The sequence below is a fragment of the Tupaia chinensis genome, unplaced genomic scaffold (genome assembly GCF_000334495.1).
Source record: "Tupaia chinensis unplaced genomic scaffold, TupChi_1.0 Scaffold000250_1, whole genome shotgun sequence".
NCBI classification, from domain to species: Eukaryota; Metazoa; Chordata; class Mammalia; order Scandentia; family Tupaiidae; genus Tupaia; species Tupaia belangeri.
Window position 1 is genome coordinate 333,359 of NW_006159730.1, and position 26,415 is coordinate 359,773.

Consider the following 26,415-nt stretch of genomic DNA (forward strand, 5'->3'; position numbering starts at 1 on the left):
CCTTAAATGCACTTAGCGTTACTTCACTTTTAAGTGAGAGGTTTGAATAAATGAACAGATGAATGAATGACTACCTGGAGGAATGGACTTGATTAATACAACGGAGGTGGTAGACTGGCTAAGTGATGAAGATAGAAGGTTTGGGAATTATTCTTGGGGCCAGATTCCAAATCTTTTCTATTTATTTATTTATTTATTTTATTTATTTTTGGAGAGGTATTTGCTATAGGGCATGCGTGCTCTCTAGAAAGACAGAGACAGAGAGATACAGAGAGACAGAAAGTGAGAAATCATCTCCCCAGGAGGATGGCCATGCCGCAATCCCTTCTCTTCCATTCTCCTCTCAGGATCTTGGGCACACATGCACGGGCACCTGGCGTGAGTTTAAGCCACTGGTTCTGAGACTTGAACTGCGATCAACTACATGGGAGTCTAGCGACAACCATTAGGCCAATTGCTGGCTCCCCAAATCTTTTATTTATTATCTGTGAACTTTTAAGCTGTGTTTAAACATAGTGTGTTTCAGTTTACTCATTTATAAAATTGAACTTCTAGGGCCAGGTGTAGTACAGCAGTAAAATGACATTCCTTGAGACAATCCCACATGGGAAGTTCTGGGTTTGCATCTGGAGACCTTCCTGGGTATGCCAGGCACCTGTGTGCCCATGATCCAGGACTGACCCAGGCTGATGGTGAATCACGACTTCAAGACCCTGTTGGGGATTCTCTCTCTGTCTCTCTGGTGCATGGAAGAGATACGTGAATAAACCTTTAAAAAATTGGACTTCTGATAGTATATGCTGTGCATATGAGATGAAGATTACATAAGATGATATATTTAAAATTCTTACAACTTTGTGAGAAATCAGCAAATATAGTGAGTACTCAATAATATTTTTATCACTGTTATTCTTGTATTTGTGCTGATGAGTAAAGTATTAAGAAGTTCATGGGGCCAGCAGGTGTGTAGTGGTTAAGGCACTGGACTTCCACATGGCTGACTGTGGTTTGAGACCTGGACCTGGTAGCTTGAAACTTGCACTGGGCATGTGTGCATGCATGCCCAAAATCCTGAGAGGAGAACAGAGAAGAGCCTGTAATGTGGCCATTCCCCCTGGGGGTGATTTCTCACTTTTTCTTTCTCCATCTCTCTCTCTCCAGTGAGTGCATGTGCCCTATAGCAAAATTCTCTCCCCCTCTCCCTGCAAAAAAAGTTCATTTAGTCACTTGAGCCACAAGAATGCTTCTAAAATGATGGTTCTGGTGACTGGAAGGACTTGCTATGCCTCATTTGGGCACAACTATTATCCAAGTCAGATTGTTTTGAAAGAGTTTCATAATTTGGCTGGTTGTTACTGGGTATTATATGATAAATTGCTCCCATCAATAGGTTATATTGGAAAATGCAGGTTTAGGGACTGCACTACTTTTTCTGAACTTTCTGTGTTCATGTGTACTCCAAATCTCCAAGATGGCACCTCCCAAACCTATTTAACTCACAGCATCCTCCTCTCCAGCCCAGCATCTTGCAGGACTTTATTCCTTGAAACAAACTTTGGAAAAACACTGATGTTGAAATAAACTCATTACATGTGGCACACTCTTCAAATGTATTTTTTACTCCCTTGGGAACAGTTGGAATTCAGGAGACATATCCCAGCCTGATGTACTATATAGTTTGATTTTGAAACCCAACTCCAACACAATAAATTTCAGATAGAGCTTTGTGTAGCCCCCCTTCCCCCCAAGTCTGGCATTTGGGCCTGTGGATCGGGCTGCCATCCAGTCCTCTTACAGGGTTCTGGGTCAGCTTTCATAGCTTATTTAAACCCCTCCATGTGCTGGAAACCAGCCATCCCTAATGGAGCACAGGAGGCTATGTGCTTAGGCTCTGAGGCTTGACTTGGCCTCTGATCTCAGCCTCATGTCATGGTTTTCCCTCCTTTCTCACCCTGTGGACCAGCCACACAATTCTCTCAGTTGCATGGAAGCCAGATCCCGTACCTTTTGTACATCTGTTTCCTCTGAGGAGATGTCCTCTCCTTCATCCTTTACTCCCAGCCTGGTTACTTCATACTCATCTTTCAGGGCTGAGCTTCAGAGTCATTTGCTTCCAGAAGCCCATGCAGACCATCAGAGAGTTAAGAGCCTCTCCCGTGTGACTCTAGAGAGCTCAGTGGGCACTTTTATTACTTTCTACACTACTTCTCACTTATTTTCTCTCTAGACTCTAAAATACTTCATACATCTTATTTTACTTATTAGGATATAGTTTACATACAGTGAACAAGTCTAGTGTCCATTTGGTTTTGTGGAAAGAATGTCAAGGCATGGAACATTTCTATTATCTCATAAATTCCTTTGTGTCCCTTCCCAGTCAACTCCACTTCCAGAAGCAAGTATTGATCTGCTTTCCATCACCACAGGTTACTTTTGCTTATTTTAGAACAGAATCAGACACTACCTTTTGGTCTCTAGCTTTTTAAACTTGGCATATGATGTTTGAGATGCATGAATCCATAATTGTTTTTCTTATATTACTGAGTAATCTTCCATTGATGAGTATGCCACAGTTTACTTCCATTGATGGACATTTGGTTTTCGGTTATGACTTAAAGTGTCTATGTATGTCCTTGAACAAGGCTTTTTGTGAATTGCTTTCCTTTCTTTTAGATAAAGAACTAGGAGTAGAATTTCTTGTAGGATAGATGTCTGTTTAACTTGTAAGGAGCTGTGAAACAGTTTTCAGTAAAACAGTTCTGATTATAAACCTTCTGGATTCTGAGACTAGTTCTTGTTCAACTTGGCTTTCTTGGTGTTCAGTTCAGTACTGGGCATAAACTGGACACTCACAATTTTTTGAAGGATGAATAAATAAGAAGCTCAGAGCAGTTTTCATTTTCCATACATGCTATTAACTGCCAAAAAGAAAAAAATATTAGAAAAGAAAGGGGCATAAACTGGACACTCACAATTTTTTGAAGGATGAATAAATAAGAAGCTCAGAGCAGTTTTCATTTTGCCATACACGCTATTAACTGCCAAAAAGAAAAAAAGATTAAAAAAGAAAGTTTTGTCTAGCAAGGTGATGGGCGTTTTGTTGGCTAAATGTGGATTCATTATAGGCAGGCAAAAACCAGTGAACACAGTTCTCTTCTTGCCCTGCTATGGACTGCTTCTGTTGCCCCAAGGTACCTGTATGTGCAGTGAAGCCTGGTATGCAGGTTGAAATGGGGCCATTGATGGGTCCTGAATTACCAGTAACAGTCAAGTTTACCTCCTAAAGCCAACACTCCCAACATTTCCATCCAAGACTCTCCCAAACCTACTTTTCCAAGTTCCTTGGTTCACCTGTACAAACCCGTATTTCAGCCAACTTTGACAATTCCTTTCACATGATATGTCATTTTCTCCTTCTTTCAGTGGTGATACCTGGAAGACCTCCCATGTAAAGCCATGTCTTCCTGTTGCCATTCTGGCCAGGCGTCAAGGATCAGTTCAGATGCCTTCTCTTCTCTGAAGCCTGTCTTGGCTATCACATCTGGAAAATGTCCACCTGTGGGCAGTGCTCCATAGCTATTGAGCACCATAGTTACCTTATTGTATTTACCTGTACCTACATCCTCCTGCTCTGTGAGGTACTGGGCTTCTTAGGGCCACATGCCTAGTAGCCCTCAGGGTCTGGTAGGAGCTGGGACTGTCAGTCAGTAGCTCTCATGATCCTTGGTTAAAATCTTATTCCTCCCCTGTTTTTCCCCCCTGTCCCCCCCCAAAGAATTATATAGTAATGCTATGGCTTCTTCTTGAGAAGAGTTGTTTCACGGAAGATCTGTTCATGCAGGAGACTAGAGGACAAACTTGGGAAATGGTTTCACCTGGTGGATAATTAAAGGGACATTAGCTAGCTTCCTTTGGGTTCTGGTGTTGGTGACAGGTCATATGTCAAGAAGCACAAACACTAGCAACTAAAGTAGCATATGCCATCTGTATGCACAAGACAGGTTTCTGTCATTTCCTATAAGGAGAGATGGCTCAAGGAGCAGCAGCTTACCTTGTGACATATGTGTTCTCTTCTGATTGCTGTTTCGGTAGTCTGTTCTACAAACGGCCTACTTATCTCTTTGTGCAATTCCTAAAAATGCGTAAGTTTAATTTTTAGAAATGTAATATAGCCATCTTTACTCTGATAACAAACATAAATGTAAAAAGAACATCCAAGCACATGAAAAATCTGTACTGAACAAACATATTTTTCTATACATTATGTTATACTTTTTAAATTACTATTTTTGAGTGGTATAAACTCAGTCTGATTTAGGAAGGCTATTTCAGGATTTGGTTTCTTAGCAAGTGTTATTTCAAACAAGAATTCCAAAATGAATGTTCCTCATTTTAAAAAAGAAAAAAACATTACGTTGTTCAGAAAACTGTAAATACCAACTTCTTAGACTAGAATAGGACTGTCAGTTCTGTGAAATCTCATAATTTTGTAGTCGATTAAAAGAAAAAAACAGGATTTGTAGACCTTTAAAGTAAAGAATTGGATGCCAGGTTTTTTGAAAGTATGGTAATAAGATAATTATTAAGAAGCAGGTAGAACTAATTAGCTTGGGTGTGTTTGACTTAATTGCTTGCCTTCTTCAGGCTTAAATAAAAACACTGTATCTTGTATGCTTAAGAATTATAACAGCTGTTATTCCCTCTACCGAAGCAGTGAGAAATAAATGCAGCATTAAAATTCCTAGGTTGATTTTCTGCCTTATTCAGCTGGCAGAGAAATTAATTTGATTCTTCTCTCAGTGAAATGAGAGGCATAACTCTTTTGGGGTGGATCACGAGGCAGGCAGTTTCCAGAAAGTCAGCTTTTTTACTGTGGTGCTTAGAAGACCATAGTCTCTAAATCTGTGGGATGAAATTAGTGTCATGAAAATACTACCTTGTCCTTGTAGCTACACATCATTTAATTTAGCACACTCTTAGAATTTTGTCCATGCTTCTGCACAGGAACTCCGAGATTTGACTATCTTAATTTGTTTTAATTACTTAAAATTTGAACTTGATGTATTACTTGCCTACTGAATGTACTATAGACCATCTTAAACACACGCAAAAGGAAACAGAGAAGTATAACAATTGCTCATGTAGCCATCACCCAACTTCAAAAAATTAGGAACTATAGCCAGTCCTCACCTTCATGCCCCAGATTATTTTGAAGCAAATTTTAAAACTCATCTATAAATATTTATTCATCCATAAGAAAGGTCAGTATCTCTAAAAGGTAAGTTTTTCTTTTTAAACTCTATCACATCTAGGAAAAAAATTACAAGAATTTCATAATATCAACATATGTTGAATTTTTAACTTTATTTTTTTAAGAGTGATTTTTGCCATAGGGTGCGTTCACTCACTGGAGAGGCAACGAGAGACAGAAAGCAGGAAATAACCCCCAGGGAAGATGGCCATGCCACAATTCCTTCTGCTCCATTCCCCTCTCAGGATTTTGGGCACACATACACACGCAGTGCATGTGGCCGGCGTGAGTTTTAAGTCATCGGGTCCAGGACTTGAACCATGGTCGACTATGTGGGAGTCCAGCAATGTAACCATTACGCCTTCTGCTGGTCTATCAACATATGTTTGAAATTTCCAATTATTTCATAAATGTCATGTGTCTGTCCTTTTTTCAGTTTGTTTTTTTCACTTGGGATCTGTATAAAGACCATATGTTGCAATTGTGTGTAGTTTAATGCATTTTTTTAAAAGTTGTTGTTTTTTGGTTTTTGGGTTTTTTTTGGCCATAGTGTGTGTACACTTTCTCTTAAGGAGAGAGAGAGAGAGACACAGAGAAAGGGAAAGTGAGAAATCACCCCCCAGCAGGGATGCCACAATTCCTTCTCCAGTCTCCTCTCAGGATTTGGGGCACACGTGCATGCACACCTAGTATGATTTTCAAGATGCTGTGTCTGGGACTTGAACTGCAGTCATCCATGTGGGAGTCCAGCATCTTAACCACAATGCCACCTGCTGGTCCCAGTATAATGTATTTTTAATATAAAAGTTTTAGTTATGAAAATATTGAATTTATAGAAAAGTGTAGAAAATATATATTAATTATGCATTTAACAAATGTTGACATATTGCCATATTTCCTTAAAATTTTTGTCTTTTTGCTTTTTATAAGAAATGAAATGTAATAGAACTATAATAGAACTAAAGTATCTTCCCTTAACTTTCCCTTTTTTTTCTTCCTCAGCATTAGTGTATATCATTTAGTGCATATCATTTCCACAATATATTTTTATGCTATTGTGTATGGTTTCCCATGACTTTAGAGTAGCTAGAATTTTTGAATTAAGTATTCACTAATTCATTCATTCGACAATGTATATCGGTACCTACTGTAATTATTATCTGAAATTGACTTTGATATCATTGGACTAGCCATACTTATGTTTATTTCCTATTTCTTTGTTAGTTTGTTGTTTAGGTTTTTGCATTAGGGCATGTGAACTCACTGGAGAAAGAGAGAAGCAAAGTAAGAAATCATCACTAGGAGAGATGACTGTTGCAATCCCTTGTCTTCCATTCTGCTCTTGAGATTTTGGGCACATACGCATGTGACCAGCATGAGTTTCAAGCTGCTGGGTCCAGGACTCAAAGCATGGTTGGCCATGTAGGAATCTAGTTTGTTAACCACCCTGCAACCTACTGGCCCCCATTTACTATTTCTTAAATGTTACTTTTTAACTTGAAATAAATTTAAAATAAAGAATAACTTAGTTAATAAGAATAGAATAAAGCAGGGTTCCTAAGCCCCTGTTAGGAAAACCAGGCCACATGGCAGGATAGGAGCAGTGGGCAAGTGAGTGAAGCTACATCTGTATTTACAGCTGCTCCCCATTGTTCACTGAGCTCTGCCTCCTGCCAGATAGTGGATCATGGGAGCTCCCAGGTGTGACCATCTAGTTGCAAGAAAACAAGCTCAGGGTTCCCACTGATTGCGTTATAGTGAATTGTATAATTACTTCATTATCTATTAAAATGTAATAATAATAGAAATAAAGTGCACAATAAATGAATTGTCCTGAAGCCACCCCTCCACCCCTCCACCCCTCCACCACCTGATCCATGGAAAAATTGTTTCCTGCTAAACCAGTCCCTGGTGCCAAAACAATTGGGGACCACGGAATAAAGAACCTTACCAATTTGATGCTAAGGACAAGTGTACTGGAGTATAAAGTGAGATACTTTCTGAAATACATGTTACCTAGAAGATGCTAGTAGGTTTTCAGGCAAGAGTAAAGACAATAACTGAATCAGTTATCTTTTTAAATTTTTTAAAATTTTTTATGAGTAGCTTTGAACTCAAATGAACTCTGTCTGTTTTACGGCATAGGTTTATACAATTTGTGTATCTTTCTAAATAGCTATAAATCCATATATGCCCTTGACAATGACTTGTCTTACAGTTGCATTAAAATTGATGTAAACATACTCAGCATCCATCTAATTTATTGCCACAATGTTTTGTTTATATTAGATATATAGAAGCTACACTATTGGAATGACAAAGAACCTTTCATAATATTATAGTCCAAATACATGGAAGGCTATTGACTTAAAAATTTTACTTTATGTGTAAATTTCCAAACATATACAAAAGTAGAGAGAATTATTTAATGGATACTGTGTACTCCTAGCCAATCTTGGTTCAATGACCTTTACACTTTTCTTTCACATTGGGTTATCTTAAAGCAAATCTAGAACATCTTATCATTTTATCCAAAAATACTTTAGTATCTTTCTCTGAACAATGAAGACCCTTTACATGCCACAATATCATTATCACACCTAAAAATACTCTTTCTTAAAATCATGCTGTCAGTATTTAGAATTTCTCTGATTATCTTATAAATGCTTTTCCTCCCTTGGTTTATTTGAATTAAGATACAAGTAATTTCATATATTAGGTTTGGTTGGTATATCTCTTTTAAGTCTCTTAATCTAAAGTTCTGCCTCTTTTTAAAAAAATATTTTTATTCATGATAGAGAGCATTTGTGTGTTCATGAAAGAGAGAAAGATGAGAGAGTGAGAGGGGAAGAGAGGAAAGGGGAAAGTGCCCACAATGGGACCTGGTTATGCCATAGTTCTCTTTCTTCCAGTTCCCTATCCTGTCATGTCAGGATCCTAGTTATGAATGTATCAGACCAATGTGAAGCTAACTGAGCCAGGCCTTGAACTCTAGTCAGCCATGTGGGATCAGCTTTGTCTGCACAGTGCCCCATTGCTGTGCAACAGGGCCAGCTCTTTCTCTCTCTTCCATTTTTATTTCATTTTATAATTTCTTATTTACATTGAATTGTTTTACATCTTATGGTATACAATTTTCAAAGCATACCTGCAGTGTGGAATAATCAAATCAAGGATGTTGTTGTACAAATCATTTTCAACAAAGAACCTCACGTTCTTGTGTCAAATACTTTTTTTCCTGAGCTCCTCTAACCCACCCCTCCCTCTCTACCTCCTCCTATACAGTCTCTGGTATCTATACTTGCCCTCTCTGCTATTATGTCTTTGAATACTTCAGTTTCTGCCATAGAGTTCAGACGTTCAGCAAATATAATGTTTCTCTTTCATAGTCTGCTTATTTCTCATAGCATTAAATCTTGTATATTTATTAACTTTGTGTCACATGATAGAGTCTTACAGTTTTTTAGGGCTGAATAGTATTTCATATTACATATGTGCCACATGTTTTCAATCTAGTCATCAGTTGCTGGATACTTAGGTTGATTCCAAGTCTTAGCAATTGTGAATAATGCTGCAAGTGTCTTTCCTACTGACTGTTTTCCTGTCCTTTGGGTAAATATCAGTGAATAGGATTTCTGGCTCATACGGTAGCTCTAATTGTAAATTTTTTTTAATGACCTTTATTCTTTTTTATTTATTTATTTATTTTGGAGAGGTTTTTGCTATAGGGTGCGTGCACTCTCCAGAAAGAGAGACAGACAGAGAGACAGAAAGTGAGAAATCACCCCCCAGGGGGGATGGCCACACCACAATCCCTTCTCCTCCATCCTCCTCTCGGAATCCTGGGCACATACACACACGTGCCCAGCATGAGTTTAAGCCACTGGGTCCAGGACTTGAGCCGTGGTCAGCTACATGGGAGTCCAGCGACACAGCCATTATTCCAACTGCTGGTCTCTCTAATTGTAAATTTCTGAGGAAGCCCTGTACTGTTTTCCAGTGTTGTACAAATTTACATCCCCACTCATAGTGCAGGAGAGTTCACTTTTCACTGTAGTCTCAACAGCACTTGTCCTTTGTTTTGTTATCTTAGACGTTCTGACTGGGTTAAGTGATACTGCATTGTGATTTGAATTTGCATTTCTCTTAGTATAAGAGATGTTGAACATTTCTTTATATGCTTTGGAGCCATTTATATGTCTTCTTTTGAAATTTGTCTATTCAGCTTATTTGCTCGTTTTTAAATTGAATTATTATGTTTGTTGTCTTGTGGGTAAGCTGCTTGGATTCCCTATATGTTCTGATAATCGATTCGTTATCTGAAGCCTACTTTGCAAATATTTCCTCCCATTCTGTTGTCTCTTAACTGTATTTATTTTTTTCCTTTGCTGACAGAAGCTTTCTAGCTTGATGTAAACCAACTTGTCTATTTGGAATTGTTGCCTGCAGTTAGTGGGTCTTATAAAGATATCTTTGCCTACTCCAGTGTTTTCAAGTGTATCCCCCATGCTTTCCACAAATAGTTTTACAGTTTGAGGCTTTACACTGTCGATGGAAAAAAATAACCAACTGTAAAATTAATAATTAATAATTAATAGTTAATGTGGTTTATTTCCAAGCCAACTGTGAGTGACCTAGGCCCGGAGAAGAGGCATACATGCCTTTCTTGAGGTGATCATGTACAAAGGTTCCTTTTATTTGTTTTTGAGATTGACAGACAACATTTAGTGAAAAGATTTTCCATTGGTCTGGTCCAAAAAGGTGGGACATGTAGAAGTGGGGCTTGTAGGTTATAGGTGGGTTCCACAATTCCTAGGTTGTTGATTGGAAGGGAAGATCTGTGTCTTAGTTAAAGAAAGGCTTAATCTACATCTCAAGGAAAAGGGAAGTTCTGTGTCTTGGGAAGAGATAAGCAGAAGAATATACTGTAATGGGTTGAAATGTACATCTCAAAGATACTATGCCAGGAACAGGAGGTAGGAAGAATCCTGTTAATAGAAAATAAATGGACTGTTAATGTTTGTGGCATGACTTCCCCAGTCCCTTTTGAAAAGATTTTGGAAAAATAGGAAAAGTAGTCAGACTTCTGTCCACAGTCCCCCCTGTTGGCCAAAAATCGTTCCTCTGAATGCATGTGTAGGCCACAAAATTGACAGATCCCAGGGTGCTATGAAGGCTCCATTCCTAGTAGTCAGGTCCCACAGTGCTAGGGAGACTTATTCCTAGGAATCATGTCCCATGGTTTTAGGGAGGCTCATCCCTAGTAGTCCTGGGGGAAGAACATGTCTGACACAATAGCCACTTGTCTCTGGGTGAAGGAAAAAGTCAGGCCTAAAAGTCCATTTGGGGAGGGAAGCAATTTTCAGAAGTATGAATGGCAATATGAATGGAAAAAAAAAAAAAAAAAAAAAAAAGTATAAATAACTTGACAGCAGTTCAGTACAATAGAGGTAAATGAGTAAACAATTTTGTTTTGTCATACACAGTAACTTGAGATATACTTATAACTGAGTGTCATCTTAAGAGCATTAATCTCATAAATTAATTATCTGAACATATTAGTACCAATAATGTGTAAATAATAATAATAATTACAGTTGACAAATGATCCTTACATTAACTGATATACCAGATTAGCTTTTACAAAAATGAGATGCATCTTTTGAGATTTTCCAGGGGCCCTACTGGAAAAAAACAAAAAATGAACGTTTAGATCTAAGTAAATAATGCTTGGGAAAAAAAAGAGAAAGAAAAAGAAAAGTTATATTAAAATGTCAGAAAAGTCAATACAGTATTGGGATACAACAGGATTATAAGTAACAGAGTATAATCATAAAAAAAAGTCCAGTGACACAGCCATTACGCTGTTGGTCCCAACAACAAAATTCTTTTTATTTTTTGCTGTTACTTTAGATTAGATTGACCCTTTGAAGACTTTTAGGAACCTCCCCTCAGAAAAGAAAAAAAAAAATGATAGATGCTTTTAACAAACTCTGACCAGAGCCTTGTTTTTACTGTCAAGCAAGGCCACAGAACTGTTTCATCCTATTACCACAGAGGGGTTTAGGTCACAATGGCATGTTATTTAATCAAGGTGTCAGCCATTTGTGTGACCCCACCCATCCCATACTAAGACAGCCTTTTAGGTAAGATGGGCTTTTAGATCCCTCTCTAAGGGTTTTACATAAATACATTTAAATATAACCTTAATAACATTTTATTTAGATTATCCCCACAAAAATGTTAAAAAGAAAAATATTTGTATGTCTAACTTGTAGATTTTTACTCAAATGAGATTTCAATGTTTTGTAACTTTGTATGTAGAATAACATATATTAACCTTAATTTTTACTCTTTTGTAACCTTAATAATTTTTTTTTAAGAACTATGTAAAATTCTACCAGAGAGAGAGAGCAGGAAAGAAGGCTGTCAGGTCTGAGATTTGAACTATTTTACCGTGTGGGAGTCCAGTATCTTAATAGTTAGTCATTTGGGAACCCAGTATCTTAACCATCATATCACCTGCCAACCCTCTTAACCTTGACTTTTTTATAAGTAAGCAATTTGACTTGTCATTTATTTTTAATAATTTTTCTATTAAGACAAAATAACTCTAAAAGTCAGAAACCAAGTGAAAAACTTTACAGTTTATATTAACCAATAGTAACTTAACATGGCATTAATTCCTTTTAAGATCTAAAATTACCTGAAAATTTTTTAACATTATACTTACAATACCAGATCTTAAAAACCTATGTCTGGGCTATCTAAAATACCAAAAGATACTGGAAAGTCAATTACTTATTTTTCTATTAAACTTTTTATAACATGTTAAATATGTAGATCATATGGATATTAGATACTATCTTAAGTTGTTAAGTCTGAAATTTAGTTTTACTAAAATCAATAATACCAAACAATTTTGTAGTTTGATTGGTAAAACCTAGGTTGAAATTATGAAGTCATCTTTAACCTTTATTTTTAAATTTGTAGTAGATTTATTTACTTAAGTCACACGAACCTGAAAGCATTTGGATTAAATGCTAAGAGCACTCTTTATTTACATGTCAAATTTAATGGAATTCCTTAAGTACTTCACCACATAAACATAACATACAGCATATAAGTACAACACAAACGAACATATAAGAGAGTTAAAAAGTATCTCTGTGTTAAATTCACCCTTTATATCTGACTCTTGGCAACAGGAAGGTTGTTATCGTCCTTCTGATATCCCAGATACATATACAGAAATTTTACCACTGGAATGGGACATGGAAAACACCCAGGAAGTGTATTCACATGTGGATGTTAATTTCTTTAAAGACTACCCTGGCCATGCGTGATGAGATTTCTCATGCAGGAAAAGAAAGAAGAAAAAAAATCAAGAAACCAAAACAAAGAAACTAGATACCAGATACTAAGGATAGACTCATTCCCTGTCTTGGAGCTCTGATATTCTTCCCTCTGTTAACTCTGTTTCAGTATTTTTTCTGTGACCATGTCTCTATTTCTTTATGAGCATAAAAAAAAGGGATTTATTTACTGTATCTGTACTGGGTGCAGGGCCCATGTACCCCAAGCTCCTGCATCCTTCTTAAAACTAGGAGTCCAACTTGAAAAGGGCTAAGACTGGGATAAAAACAAACAAACAGAACAAAACAAAACATTTTTAAGGGGGCTTAGAAATCCAAGGTTTATTTACATTGTAATGACCCACAGTAAAAGAAAAACTGAGACTTTAGTTATGATAAAAAATAATGAGACAAAGGCTGAGAGAAGACTACCACCTAAAATATACAGGTTTTAGAGGAGTAACAAAATTTTAAGATGTTTTACAAGATAGAAAATTGCTGTCTGCTAGCAAATGGGGAAAGAAAGAAAAAGACCCCAGGCCTATTGCTGCCAGAAAACTTATGATTTGTTTTGTACTAAAACAGAAAATGTTATCTAGAACTTTGCAAATCAAAAAGAAGCCCACCAGATGAACACACCCTCTAAAACTGATAAAGCACACGATCAAACTCAGTAGAGACTTATGCACTTAAACAAAAATACGAAGATTACATGAAACAAAACTCTAGCAGAAATGGCCCCTTGTAGCATGAGCTGCCCTGCTCTTGGCCCTGCACTTAGTAAGACTAGGCTTCCCTTCTTTCTATAGATTCATTATGGTGACTAATCTGCTAAATGTGTATCTTTGCAAAGTTTATTTCTGGTAAGAGAAGGAATAAGAAAAGACAGAAATTGTCCGGACAAGGGGAGTTTTAGGTGCCTTTTTAATAATTTCAGAAGCAGCTTTTTTTATTTATATTTTTTTGAGATAGTCTCACATATATTATGGTCTGTTAATGTTTGTGGCATGACTTCCCCAGTCCCTTTTGAAAAGATTTTGGAAAAATAGGAAAAGTAGTCAGACTTCTGTCCACAACACTTAGATCATTGATTCATTTTGAGTCAACTTGTGTTAATGGTGAGAAATAGGGGCCTAATTTCATTTTAAAGAATTTTGCCATAGGTTCCATGTGCTTGCCAGAGAAAGATAGAGAGAAGCAGAGAGAAAGAAAGTGAGAAATCACCCCCAGGAAGGAAGGCCACACCACAATCACTTCTTTTCCATTCTACTTTTGGGATTTCAGATATACATGCACATGCACCTGGTATGATTTTCAAGCTACTTAATCGGGAATTCAAAGCACATGGTTGGCCATGTGAGAGTCCATCACCTTAACCACCATACTACCTGCTAGCAATAGTTTCATTTTTCTGCAAGTGGATGTCCAGCCCTTTTAGCACTATTTGCTGAAAATACTTTCTTTTCTCCTCTGGAATGTCTTATGCCCTTTATCAAAAATCAGTTAACTCTGTTTAGGGATTTATTTCTGGGTTCTCTATCTGTTCCATTGGTCTGTGTGTCTGTTTTGGGTCCAGTACTACGCTGTTTTGATTATCACAGCTTTGCAATATTTTAAGATCAGCTAGTGAGATGCCTCCTACATTATTCTTTTTGTACAGCATTTCCTAGGCAATACAGGGCCTTTTATGATTCCAGACAGATTTATGATTGTTTTTAGTATTTCTGTGAAGAATGCCACTGGTAATTTGGTTGGAATCACATTGAAGTTATAAGTAAATTTGGGTGGAATTGACATGTTAAAGTTAATTACATTTATTCTTCTAATCCAAGAATGAGAGATGTCTTTTCATTTTCTCTTTATCATATTCAACTTTGTTTTTCAGTTTTTTCATAGTTTCTTTTGTAAAGATCTTTTACCTTTTTGGTTATGTTTATTCCTGTGTGTGTGTAGGGTCGGGGAGGGAGGTATGAGGAAGTATTGTAAATAGGATTATTTGCTTCAATTCTGCTTTGGTCTGCTCATTGTTGGTGTATAAAAATGCTATAGATTTTTGTATATTGATTTTGTATTCTGTAGCTTTACTGAATTCACTTATTTAGGAGTTTTTTTCATAGATTTTTGGTTTTTCTATGCATGTAATCATGTCATCTACAAATAGGAACAATTTTACTTTACTTTCATATTTGAATACCTTTTATTTTACCTTCTTGTCTGATTGAGTTGGCTAGGACTTCGAATACTATATTGGATAAAGTGGACAACCTTGTCTTGTTCTAGTTTTTGGTGAAAAAGTTTTTAGCTTTTCCCTATTCAGTATGATGTAAGTTATGAATTTGTTATATATAACTTTTCTTGTGTTGTGAAATGCACCTTTTATCCCTATTTGATTAAGAGTCTTAATCATGAAGGGATTTTTCTTATTCCACACCAGACAGACGTGTTTTATCAAACAAACAACAACAAAAAGATCTTTAACCAGCAAGTATGATTAAGTTCATTATGAACTCAATCTCTTAAAAATCTTTTGAGAAAGCCAACAAAGTATATCAGAGAAAAGCAGACAGCAGTTGATAATTCTTTGGTGGAAAAAATAAGTTGCATACTTATACAAGTTGCCCTAATGATCATCAAGCCCAAGTTTCATTTCTCAAGAATATAATAGGTTTCACGATATACCAAAGAAACCATATGACACTCCTAAAAATAGACAAATTTAACAAAGTTTAAAAATATAGCAAAAGCCAATTAGGACAACACACATAAATAATGTATAAAATAAGCCTTCAATCCTAGAAAACTAAAATGGAAAGACCTCACTGAAGGGTGGCATTATTAAAAGGAGGGCTTATAGCAAATGGATTGACCCTAAACAGTTGCCCAATGACTAAGCCACAAAAAGGTAGCTTAGGAATACAATTGCTTGTAGATTTTATATTTTTCCTTGCCAGTTCAGTTCTATTTAGATAAATCTGCCGATCAATCAATCTAAATATAAAGAGGATATATTTTTTTTTCACTCAGTTACCACCGTTTCTTCCTTTCTACCTTTTCCCCAAGTTTTTCTAGCAAAAGTGTTCCTTCGGTTTGATCAGTTGAACTCAAAAGGTTTGGAACCTCAAATGAGTGTCAACATTATTGGAACAGCACTTGGGAATGCCTGCCTAGAGAAGGCAAATTTTTAACTCGACAAGGCATCCGTTTCCTCAGCGTGACCATGTCTCCCATGTTAATTAACCCAGGTCAATGGCTGCTCTTGGCTAGATTGCAGGACTCACCACAATACTGGAGAATTCCCTGGTGAGGTATTGCAGAGCCAGGTGCACAAACGCCAAACTACTTAAGCTTTTAATAAATATAAAGCATCATTTGAAACCATTTCAATAGAATAAATAAAATACTGCATTTCTGTTGGCCTGCTTTGCTTCTTGAACTGGCATGTTCGTGGCAGTGAAGACACACAGTTAATTGGTGGTTACTCCAAGCTCTTTAGATTTTGGTACTTCCTGCTCTTCAAGCCTCAATACTTTTTTTCCCAGCAATAATGTCATTCTTCATTAGCATAGCCACTGTCGGGGGCTCCACATCCCTGGGGACTGGAATGATGTAGCCAGCTTTCTTCCTGATTCCTTCAAAATCCACATCTCCAACTAACTTTGGTTTAGCAGATATGGGATATTGAACTCTGTTTATTCCCACATCAATGACAGCTTATCTCTCATTGAAAATATCTGCTGTTTTCAGATTTGGAAGGCCTGCAGCAGATACCAGAATATCTGCGAGAATTGTATGTTTCTTCAGCTGCTCTTTGGGAGTATATCAATGAGAATTGTAACAGTGGCATCACCTCCGTGGTGTTCACGTGCCCTATCTGTGTGTGTAGTAACATCATTTACTACATTTTTTGACCTTCCAGTCACAACCACATTCTTCCCTAGGGTTAGAATGACAGTTCGCTTAATGATTTCCCAGACACCCCATGGGATGGCCAGTAACATGGAATACTGATCCAAACACATTTGCCCTACATTAATGACATGAAAGTCATCAACATTTTTGTCTGTAGAAAGGGCATTGCAGATCTTTCTCTCATCAGTGTGCTCTGGAAGAGGCAGCTGAGTAAGGAGGCCATCTATATTATTATCACTATTTAGCATAATTATCGGTTAAATTCAATGTTCTCCCTCTAAAATTGAAGCTGGTTTCACAATGGTCTCGCTGTTGATTCCTACATTTGCAGCTGCCCTGGTTTGGTTGAGGACATAGAAGTGACTTGCAGGATTCTCATCAACCAGAACCACGCTCAGGTTAGGGCCGTTTGTTGCCCAAAGCCACCTACTCTTCCACCTCCTGCTGTACTTCCTGCTTGATCTGCTGGGCAAGTTTCTTTCCAGAAATGACAACAGCTTCATTTTGAGCTGCAGTGAGATGGAAGGGGCGGTGACCAAGGTAGCTGCTCTGCAGGGGCTGGAGCAACTGAGAGACCAATACAGATGGGAGTGAATTTGCAGCAATGGCCCATGCTGATGCCCAAGTGAGAAGAGTGGGATGTTGTATTTTATCAATGCTTTCTCTGCATCAATTGATATGGTCACATGTTTTTATTTTTCCTTTTGTTAATATGATGTATTACATTTATTGTTTTGAGTATGTTGAACCATCCTTGCATCTCTGGGTTAAAGCTCACTTGTTTATGGTGTATAATATTTTTAATGTGCTATTTAATTCGGTCATCTAGTATTTTGCTGAGGATTTTTGCATCTGTATCTAGTTGGGGTTACTGGTCTATAGTTTTCCTTTTTTTGTTGTATCCTTGTCTGCTTTTGGTATTAAGGTGACAGAAGTTTCATAGAATGAGTTTGGATGGATTCCTTTTATTTGGATCTTTTTTTGAAAAGAACTAGAGTTAGTTCTTTAAAAATGTGTACAATTCAGAAGTGAAGCTATTAAGATCTGGGCTTTTGTTTGTTGGGAGATTGTTTATTACTGATTCAATCTCATTTCCTGTTACTGGTCTATTTAGGCTTTCTATTTCTTTCTGGTTCAGTCTAGGTATATTGTTTGTGTCCAGACATTTGTTCATTTCTTCTAGGTTTCCTGGTTGGTTTGTGTATAGTGACTTGTAGTATTCTCTCATGATCTTTTGTATTGCCATGGTATTTGTTGTAATATTACCTGTTCCATTACTGATGTTAATTATCTAATTTCTTTCTCTCTTTTTCTTGGTTATTCTAGCTAATGGTTTGTCAATTTTGTTTATCCTCTCAAAAAATTAGCTTTTTGTTTTGCTGATTCTTTCGTATTGTTCTTTTATTTTTTTCCCCTCAGTTTTAATCTTACAATTATTTGTTGGAAAAATTGGATTATTTGTTTTTCGAAGGGGCTAGGTTTTTTTTCCCCTAAAAATGTCCCACATTCTGGATTTTACAGATTGTATCCCTATGGTGTTATTTAACATATTCTTTTGCCCACATAGTTCCTATAAAGTGGTACTTAATAATAGATATTTGATTAGGTAATTTGATGTAGGCCTTATTTTTTGACGTGAAAAAATTTCTGGGGACCAGCAGTTAGCGTAATGGCTATGTTGCTGGACTCCCATGTAGTCGACCGCAGTTTGTGTCCCGGACCTGGTGGCTTAAAACTCACGCCAGGCATGTGTGCGTGCATGCCCAAGATCCCGAGAGGAGAATGGAGGAGAAGGGATTGCGGCATGGCCATCCCCCTTGGGGGGGCGATTTCTCGCTTTCTGTCTCTCTGTCTCTCTCTGTCTGTCTGGTGAGCACACGTGCCCTATAGCAAAAACCTCTCCAAAGAAAAGAAAAAAAAAAGAAAGAGAAGAAAGATAGTTTTGTGGAGCTTTTTATGTTAAGGTCATGGTTCTTTCTTTTTTAAATTTTTTATTTCTTAGAGATTTTTGTAATAGGGTATATGAGCTTGCCAGAGAGACAGAGAGAGACAGTGAGAAATCACCCCCAGGAGGGGGAGGGGATGACAACACTGCAATCCCTTCTCCATTCTCCTCTCATGATTTTGGGCATGCACATACATGCACCTACTGTGAGTTTTAAGATGCCAGGTCAAGGACTCAAACTGTGATCTACTATGTGGTAGTCCAGCAACATAACCATTACACCATCTGCTGGTCCCTAATTTTTTTTTTTTTTTTTTTTTTTTATATTTGATGACTCTATAACATTACAGCAGACTAAATTAATTTTTCCATTATGAATATACTGTATATTGGTTCAGTCAAAGATATTATTATATATATTATCACCAATACATAATTTTCCATTTTTGTGTCCCTTAAATATTTTGTCTCTTTCTTTTTCCACTTGATTCCCTCCCTGTCACCTTCCCTCATTTCCCACCCTCCCTCCACACTGTTTCCAGTGTCAACAGTTGCTTTCCCTGATTTTATACCTTCCAATCTTTCAGTTTCTGCCACAGAATGCTGACATTCAGTATATATTGAGTGGGGACATACAGTGTCTCTCTCTTTCATAGTGTGGCTTGCTCTGCTTAGCAGTAAATCATCCATATTTGTCGACTTTCTATCAAATGCCAGGCTCTCATTGTTTTTTATGGCTGGGTAGAATTCTGTAGTGTATATGTGCCACACTTTTTCAATCTGTTCATCTGTTAGTGGGCATTTGGATTGGTTCCATTTCTTAGCAATTATGGATAATTCTGCGATAAACATAAATGTGCAAGTGTTTTTCTGATCAACTGTATTTCTATCCTTTGGGTAAATACCCAGGAGTGGAATTGCTGGATCATATGGTAGTTTTATTTGTAGGTATTTGAGGAACCTCCATATTGTTCTCCACATTGGTTTTACAAATTTACATTTCCACCAACAGTATAGGAGAGTGTCCTTTTTTCCACAACCTCACTAGCACTTACCATTCTTTTTTTAATCTTAGCCATTCTGACTGGGGTTAGGTCATGGCTCCTTAACAGTGGCAACTTCTTGGAAGAAGGAAGAGAATGATCCAAATTTAGACAGCACAGAGAACTGATGTGTCACATCATCATGTCTCCTGTTAACCTACTCTCATTTTCTTTTGTTTCGATTGTTTCAATTGCTGTGTTTCTTCTCACTGTTACTTATATTGTCAACATAGACTATTCCAAATATGTTAAATATGTTAATTACTGTTAAGAAAACAAAGTCCAACTCTCAAAATCACCACTTAAAAATTATAACAATTTGCTTTCAAATTTTATGAATTTGTACATGCACACACCATATACCTACATAAACCCCAAAGCACATTTCAGTTATTTTATTTCAGATGCAGAATTAGTACATAAAGACTAGGAAAGGGAACCATAACACTAATTTAGATTGTTTGCTTCAGATACCAACTCTAGATTAGTTTTTATGCCAGAGTCTCACATCCTGTTTGTGGCTCACTATGGAAAATTGACTCAAGCAAAATTAGGGACAGAGACCAATTTTTCTTTGCTCTGAAGATTCTTTGAGCTCTGTACAATAAATGTTTTCCATTAGAAGGAAAATGTTGTGCATTAATGCTCCTGAGGAAGAAATAGTGATTGCCAGTAATGACATCAGGAAATGATTCTTTTAAACATTTCAGAGTGTAAGCCTGAATTGATCACTAAATAGAGAATACAATGTATTTTGCAGAGCTGTAACATTAATGAGGAAATTCTTTTGAGATAGAGTTATTCTAGGAAAGTGTGAATTTTGATGTTAAGAATGAGCACAAGGGATGTAGTAATTAAGAAATACAAGACAGAATACTTGATTAAAAGAAACAAAAACAGAGCCAAGTCTCAGAAGATACGAAGTTCTGTTTTGTGACCTTCTTGGGAGGATGGAATAGGATAAGACATGGAGAAGGTTGAACATTGCATCACCAGTGATCTCAACATAGACTAAACATGCTTGGTGTAGCACTGAACTTCCGGGTGTCTGGTCACTGTGTACACTGCTAAGCTGTGTGTAAACCTTGGCAGCTGATATCGTTGATGAAAGTTGTACTGGCACCTTTACATTCCAAGGAAACTTTTCTTTAAAACATACTATGATTTAAAATGTTTTTGTTTTCAGAAAATTCAGAAAAAGGCAAAGATTACATTAATTAGGTAATTTGAAAGTATAGATAACCCTTTTCTATTTGTCAAAAACATGTTCTTTACAACAAGTTTGTTATTTATAGGAAGGAAGATCAGTGCAGATATGACTGTGGATCTCAAAGTGTAATTTCCAAATACTATCCTTTGAATATTGTATGTGGACTCACTTCAGATATATGTTGTTGGGAAGACTGAAGCTAGAGAGGTGGGTCAGGTGTGTGATAATTAGCTTGAAAATTTTAAATACAACTTCAGGTAATGAATTTTATCGCATTTCTCAAGCATAAGGCAGTTGAAAAATACATTCACTTTCTATGACTGTGGAATATTATTTGGTGAATCGCTGAGCTAAAACACAAACATGAAGATTCACACACAGTGTAAGAAGTTTAGGAGACCTTAATGATGATATCTGTTCAGTTCTTCATGAACTAAAGCCGGGATAAGGGAAACGACATGCCCAAAGTAACATTTAACTTTGTGGTTTAGAGGATTTATTTCACCTCACAGTCTGGGAGGCACTTCATTCAAAATGTGACACACAGCCATGTTTTACACACTGAGTTTATTGTGTGTTCTTGAAAGTAGCCAGTTGTCCAGTGGGTTTAACAGTAGAAGGAAGTCAGAGTCTCTCCATTTTCCATTAGAAATGTCAATATGAGATGAGCAGAGAAAGTTGTGGAAATGATAAACACTAATGTCAACAAGCAGGCTGCAAGTAAGAGCTGAAGAAGAGATTTAGGGAATAGTCTCTAGATGTCAGTATATATTTCTTGGCTGTGTTGATATTTTGTGTTCCACATACCCACAAGAGAAAAGAATGCTGACCACCAAAATACAGATTTCTATAGATTTTGCATTTGGAGACTTACACCTCTCAGTCCTCATAATGTGAGTATGGAATCTTCCTGTGGAGGCTGAAGTTTCATTGTGTGAATAAAATCTTAGTTATGAAACAGAAAATAACAAACATCCTGAACCAAGATTTTACTTTTCTATTTAGTTTAGGCTGGCTTTGGAGTGCTTATGTTGTTTAGTTTATTTGTCCTTATTTTAAGTTTTATTATGGTCACTCTATTTAGTTTACAGAGATATGGTAACAATCAAATTATTTCTTTTCTATCAAGAAGAAAAGTTGTGTTGAGACACATGGTTGAAAGGTTCTTTGTCATTGTGTCGCATTATAATACTATTTGCTTTTTAGCTGACCAAATTATGATTGTATTGATTTCTTTTTGCTTATTAAAAATGAGGGGTTTTGTCCATCAATTTATAGACATTTCGAACATAAATTAGATGATTAATCGTACTCACCAATAATTCTGCTTTTTGACCTAGTGAGGTTTACTTTTAATAAATATATTTTCAGTTGAGGGTTCTATATGAAAGTCATACTACCCAGAGTAAAAAGTGTGAAGAAAGGTGGCTGGCCTTGAGAAATCTGCAGTTGCCGTGCTGGCATTCTCTCAGGGTTGAACGAAGTAGCAAAATGAAAACCCACAGGATGGTTTCTAATATCAAAGAGAGATTGTCTGACCTAGCTTACTTTGTTCAGGTAGAAGCCAAAAAGAACACGGAGAAGGAAATTGAGTTCCTGTCCAGGTGACGCACAGCTACGACAACATACAGCGATACATCTGGAATTACAATGTGGGCCATTCACCTTAGGGCCCAACATGTTCTCACCTAGAAGTGTTTTTCTCCTTTTTTTTTTTTTTAATTCTTATTTGAGCAATTTGATTAAAAGTATATGCTCCCTACACACATACACACACGCGCGCTCCCACGTATGCTCCCTACACACATACACACACGCGCGCGTGCTGCCCCACCCCTCCTCCCCATTCATTCTTGGTTCCCTCTCTTCCTGAATTAAAACCTACAATTTAAGTTAAGATAAAAGAATTCTTTCTGACATGATATATATTTGACGCTTTGTCTCTTTTTGAACAAGTCTTCTCTTGAAGCCATAAGGGGACTTCCCAGACATCTAGACTCACCAGTATTTTGAATTTTTTGCTACATGCTTCACATCTCAGAGGAGATAAACATACATGGATTAAGGGTTTCCCGTATACCTGGCATTGTTACATTGCTCATCAGTCACCTCCAGCAGCCTCATTTAAGAGATGCGTTTTCATTTTTAATGTATTGTAGTATTTCTTGATCCCTGGCTGGACCTTCTGTTGGCAAGGAGGTGGCACTGTAGTGGTTTATGTCCCTGCTCAATCTGCCATTATCTGCTACGTGGAACTTTTGAGGGTTTGTGTGTGTGCGTGTGTGTGTGTAATATTAAACACATCAGCAGTTTAATTGAGGAATATTTGCATTTGGAAGTGAAGTTACTTCGTTCAATGGCTGGAGAAGGGATTTAAAAGTGTGAATGTATGCTGTGGTCACAAATAGCTATAGTTTTGTCTCTCAATGTAGTAAAATAGGACAAAAAACAATCTTGGCTGATTTTTAGGCTTGCCCTGTGTTCTAGTCTGTTCCACAGCCAATATCAGGAAATACTTGAAATTGAGCAATTTGTCAAAGTAGAAGTTTAGTCATTGTTTGGGGGTGCAGAGTCCAGGCACTCCTCTGGTAGGTTCTTTCCAGAACTAAAGCCTACAATTAAAGTTAAGATAAAAGAATATGATAGTATGAAGCAAAGCGTGGTTCGTATTCCATGTGGGTCCTTCTCATTCTCTCTACTTAAAAACCTACCAGAACTTAGTCCTGGAAATGCCACCCTCATGGCCTTAATCTTTTTTTTTTAATAATTATTTATTTTATTTATTCATTCATTTATTTTTTAATTTGACCAGAGAGAGACAGAGGGTGAGAGTGAGAGAGAGAGAGGAAGTGAGAAAGCAAGTTACCAGATTCAGGACTTGAACCCTGTCAGCCATGTGGGAGTGTCCAGCGCCTTAATCACCATGCCACCTGCTGGTCCCAGCCTTAATCTTAATCTCGTCCCAAAGGCACCACCTTTTGACACCATAATCAGATTAAGTTTTCACCCTCTTTATCCTGTTACAATGGCTCAACACGTGGATTTTCAGGAGACTATTCTAGATATAGCATCTCGAGAGTGAAGTTATTGTGAGGATATTTGTGTTTGCTTGATTAAATGAGGGAGTTTCTTAGTTCTGTAACAATTGCTATGCCAGTTTTGAGAGGCTCAGCTGTCTTTTCTTTTTCTTTCTCCTCCTTCTCTTTCTTTTATCTAATAGCCAACTTTTCAAAATGTAGTATTTAAGGGAGGTAGAGTATTAAAAAAGCCAGGGTCTCTTAATTCACAAAAGTTGGTCAAGCTGTTTCCAGCCCTATGAGAAATGAGGATCATGAGAATCTTTTGTTTTGTTTTGTTTTGTTTTTCCCGCTAGAGAGACAGAGAGACAGAAAGCAAGAAATCACCCCCCAGGGGCGATGGCCACACCATAATCCCTTCTCCTCCATTCTCCTCTCGCGGGATCTTGGGCACGCACGCACACGCCCCCAGCATGAGTTTAAGCCACCAGGTCTGGGACTCAAACCACGGTCGACTATGTGGGAATTCACCGACATAGCCATTACGCTAACTGCTGGTCCCAGGATCATGAGAATTTTGATCAAATGATCAAGTTGTCTTCATGTGGCAGTGGTCCTGAGTTTAAATCTAGATTGCTTCCCAGTTATATGATGTTGCACAGTTTAACCTGTGCCTCAGTTTCCCAACCTGTGAATTGTTGGATACAACATATTGAGACTTAAAGAGATGATGATGTGAGAGATCTGGCATAGGCCTATCCTTGGAGAAGGCGCTCTATAGATGATGGAAGCTAGAGGCACCTTCAGGAGTTACGTGTTTGGCCATTACTGAATTCCTAGTATTTGAGGTACAGGATCTGGAATCAGGGTCAGCAGAATGAAGTCACCATACCATAAGTGAATTTTTAAAATTTGTACCCCTTTGACTTCTAAAGGGTAAGGATGTCTAAAACTGAACAAAGCTGTAAGTGCAGCTTCACTTTCTCTCTTTCTTTCTTCCCTTTACAGTCCTCCTTCCCTCTAGAAGCACATTCCAGCTCTTGATGAACTCTCCTGTAACCTTGTATGTTCTTCCCTCACTACTCCCATGTTTTAGTTCATATTTAACCGAATATTCAGAATAATTTATAAAGTTTTATTCAGCTCATAATTCTGGAAGTCCATAGTCAAAGGACTGCATCTGAGGGCCTTCGTGCAGGTCAGGACTCTGTGTAGAATCCTGAGGTGGTGGAGGGTGTCCTGTGACAACAAGGCAGAAACTTTTGTCATCTCTGGCCTCTCTTGCTCTTATAAAGGAACCAATATTCAGAACAGGGTCCCTATCCTCATCCTTATTTCATCCCAATCATCTCTCAAAGATCCTGCCTCATAATACTGTAGTTAGATTTAGTTTCTACCCTCTTAATACCATCACAGAGGCAACCAACTTTCAACACATGAATTTTGGGGGAACATATTCAAGCCATAACACCTTATCTCCTATTGGGAGAAGGGATGAAATGAAGTATAGCAGAGGCCACCCCTCCCCAAAAATGGCGCCTTGAAAGAACATTGTGTTCTTTATTCCTGCCAGCACTGCTTCCTATCATCTCTATCAACCAAAGATCCTTGTCAGAAGGGCAGAGTCACAAGCAGTTTTGTTATTAGCATGCCAGCAGGTATGTACATCCGTCTAAATAATAGTGTCTTTAGATAAAATGTGGCAGAGATTATAATGGCCTCTTGTTAGTGACTGAAAAAAGAACTGCTGAGCCTCAAGACGTTCTCCTCCTGCCTCACCTGGATTTCCATGTCTACTTTCTGCTCTGACAGAAGCTGGCTATTTGTAATTTTTCCTATGATTGAGCTTCAGGGAGGGTGATCAAAGGAACGAGTACAGAGACAATGATTTACAGGTGTCTTTCTATAAGTGAAAACCTCCTTTTCTCTCTCCTTTAAGCTGTAATATTAAAGGGCTTTACCAGAAAAGGGAGACTACACAGTGCCCTGCTGTTGCTAGGTAACCAGAAAAAAATGAAACCTAATCATCGTCGACATTGACCTGTTCTTCCTTAGGAACCTGGCTACTCTTGCGACGTACTTTTTGTAGTGTGAACAGATTCGAATTAACAGTGAGACCAAAGAGTCTCCTCCATCTTTCAACTTTTTTTCTCCTATTCTTTGCCCACACCAGTAAAGTCCCACATACATTATTTAGGTCTTGAGGTCTGTCTTACTCATTTTGTGCTGCTATAACAGAAGACCTGAGACTGGGTAATTTATAAAGGGCAGAGATTTATTTCTTATATTTCTGGAGGCTGAGAAATGCAAGGGACTCCCCACTCCGGTAAGGCTTTCTTGCTGCATCATCATCCTGTGGTGGAGGGTAGAAGGTCAAGAGAGCATGGACGATAGAGTGAAGGGAAGTGGCTCAACCCATCCTTTTTGTTAGGAACCAACTTTCCCAATAACTAGCTCACTCCTTGATAATGACATTAATCCATTCCTGAGGGCAGAGCCCTTATAACCCGATTACCTCACCTGTTGCACTGGGGATAAGTTTCTAATACATGAATTCTGGGGGACACATTGAAACTGTAGCAAGGTCCACTCTTAATACCGGGATATTCTGAGGGAAGGTGCTATGCAGATACAGTTATGACTTAGTATACATAGCTTCAGTATATGCTATATTTTCAGCATATA

At 37.6% G+C, this 26,415-nt stretch overlaps 1 protein-coding gene and 1 pseudogene across 2 annotated transcripts in view; one reads left to right on the forward strand and one right to left on the reverse strand.

Moving 5' to 3' along the window:
* Nucleotides 1-26,415, forward strand: part of ARHGEF28 (Rho guanine nucleotide exchange factor 28) — a gene marked incomplete in the record, with an annotated part of 274,949 nt that overhangs the window by 246,181 nt on the left and 2,353 nt on the right.
* LOC106734903 (bifunctional methylenetetrahydrofolate dehydrogenase/cyclohydrolase, mitochondrial pseudogene) lies at nt 16,071-23,455 on the reverse strand (annotated as a pseudogene).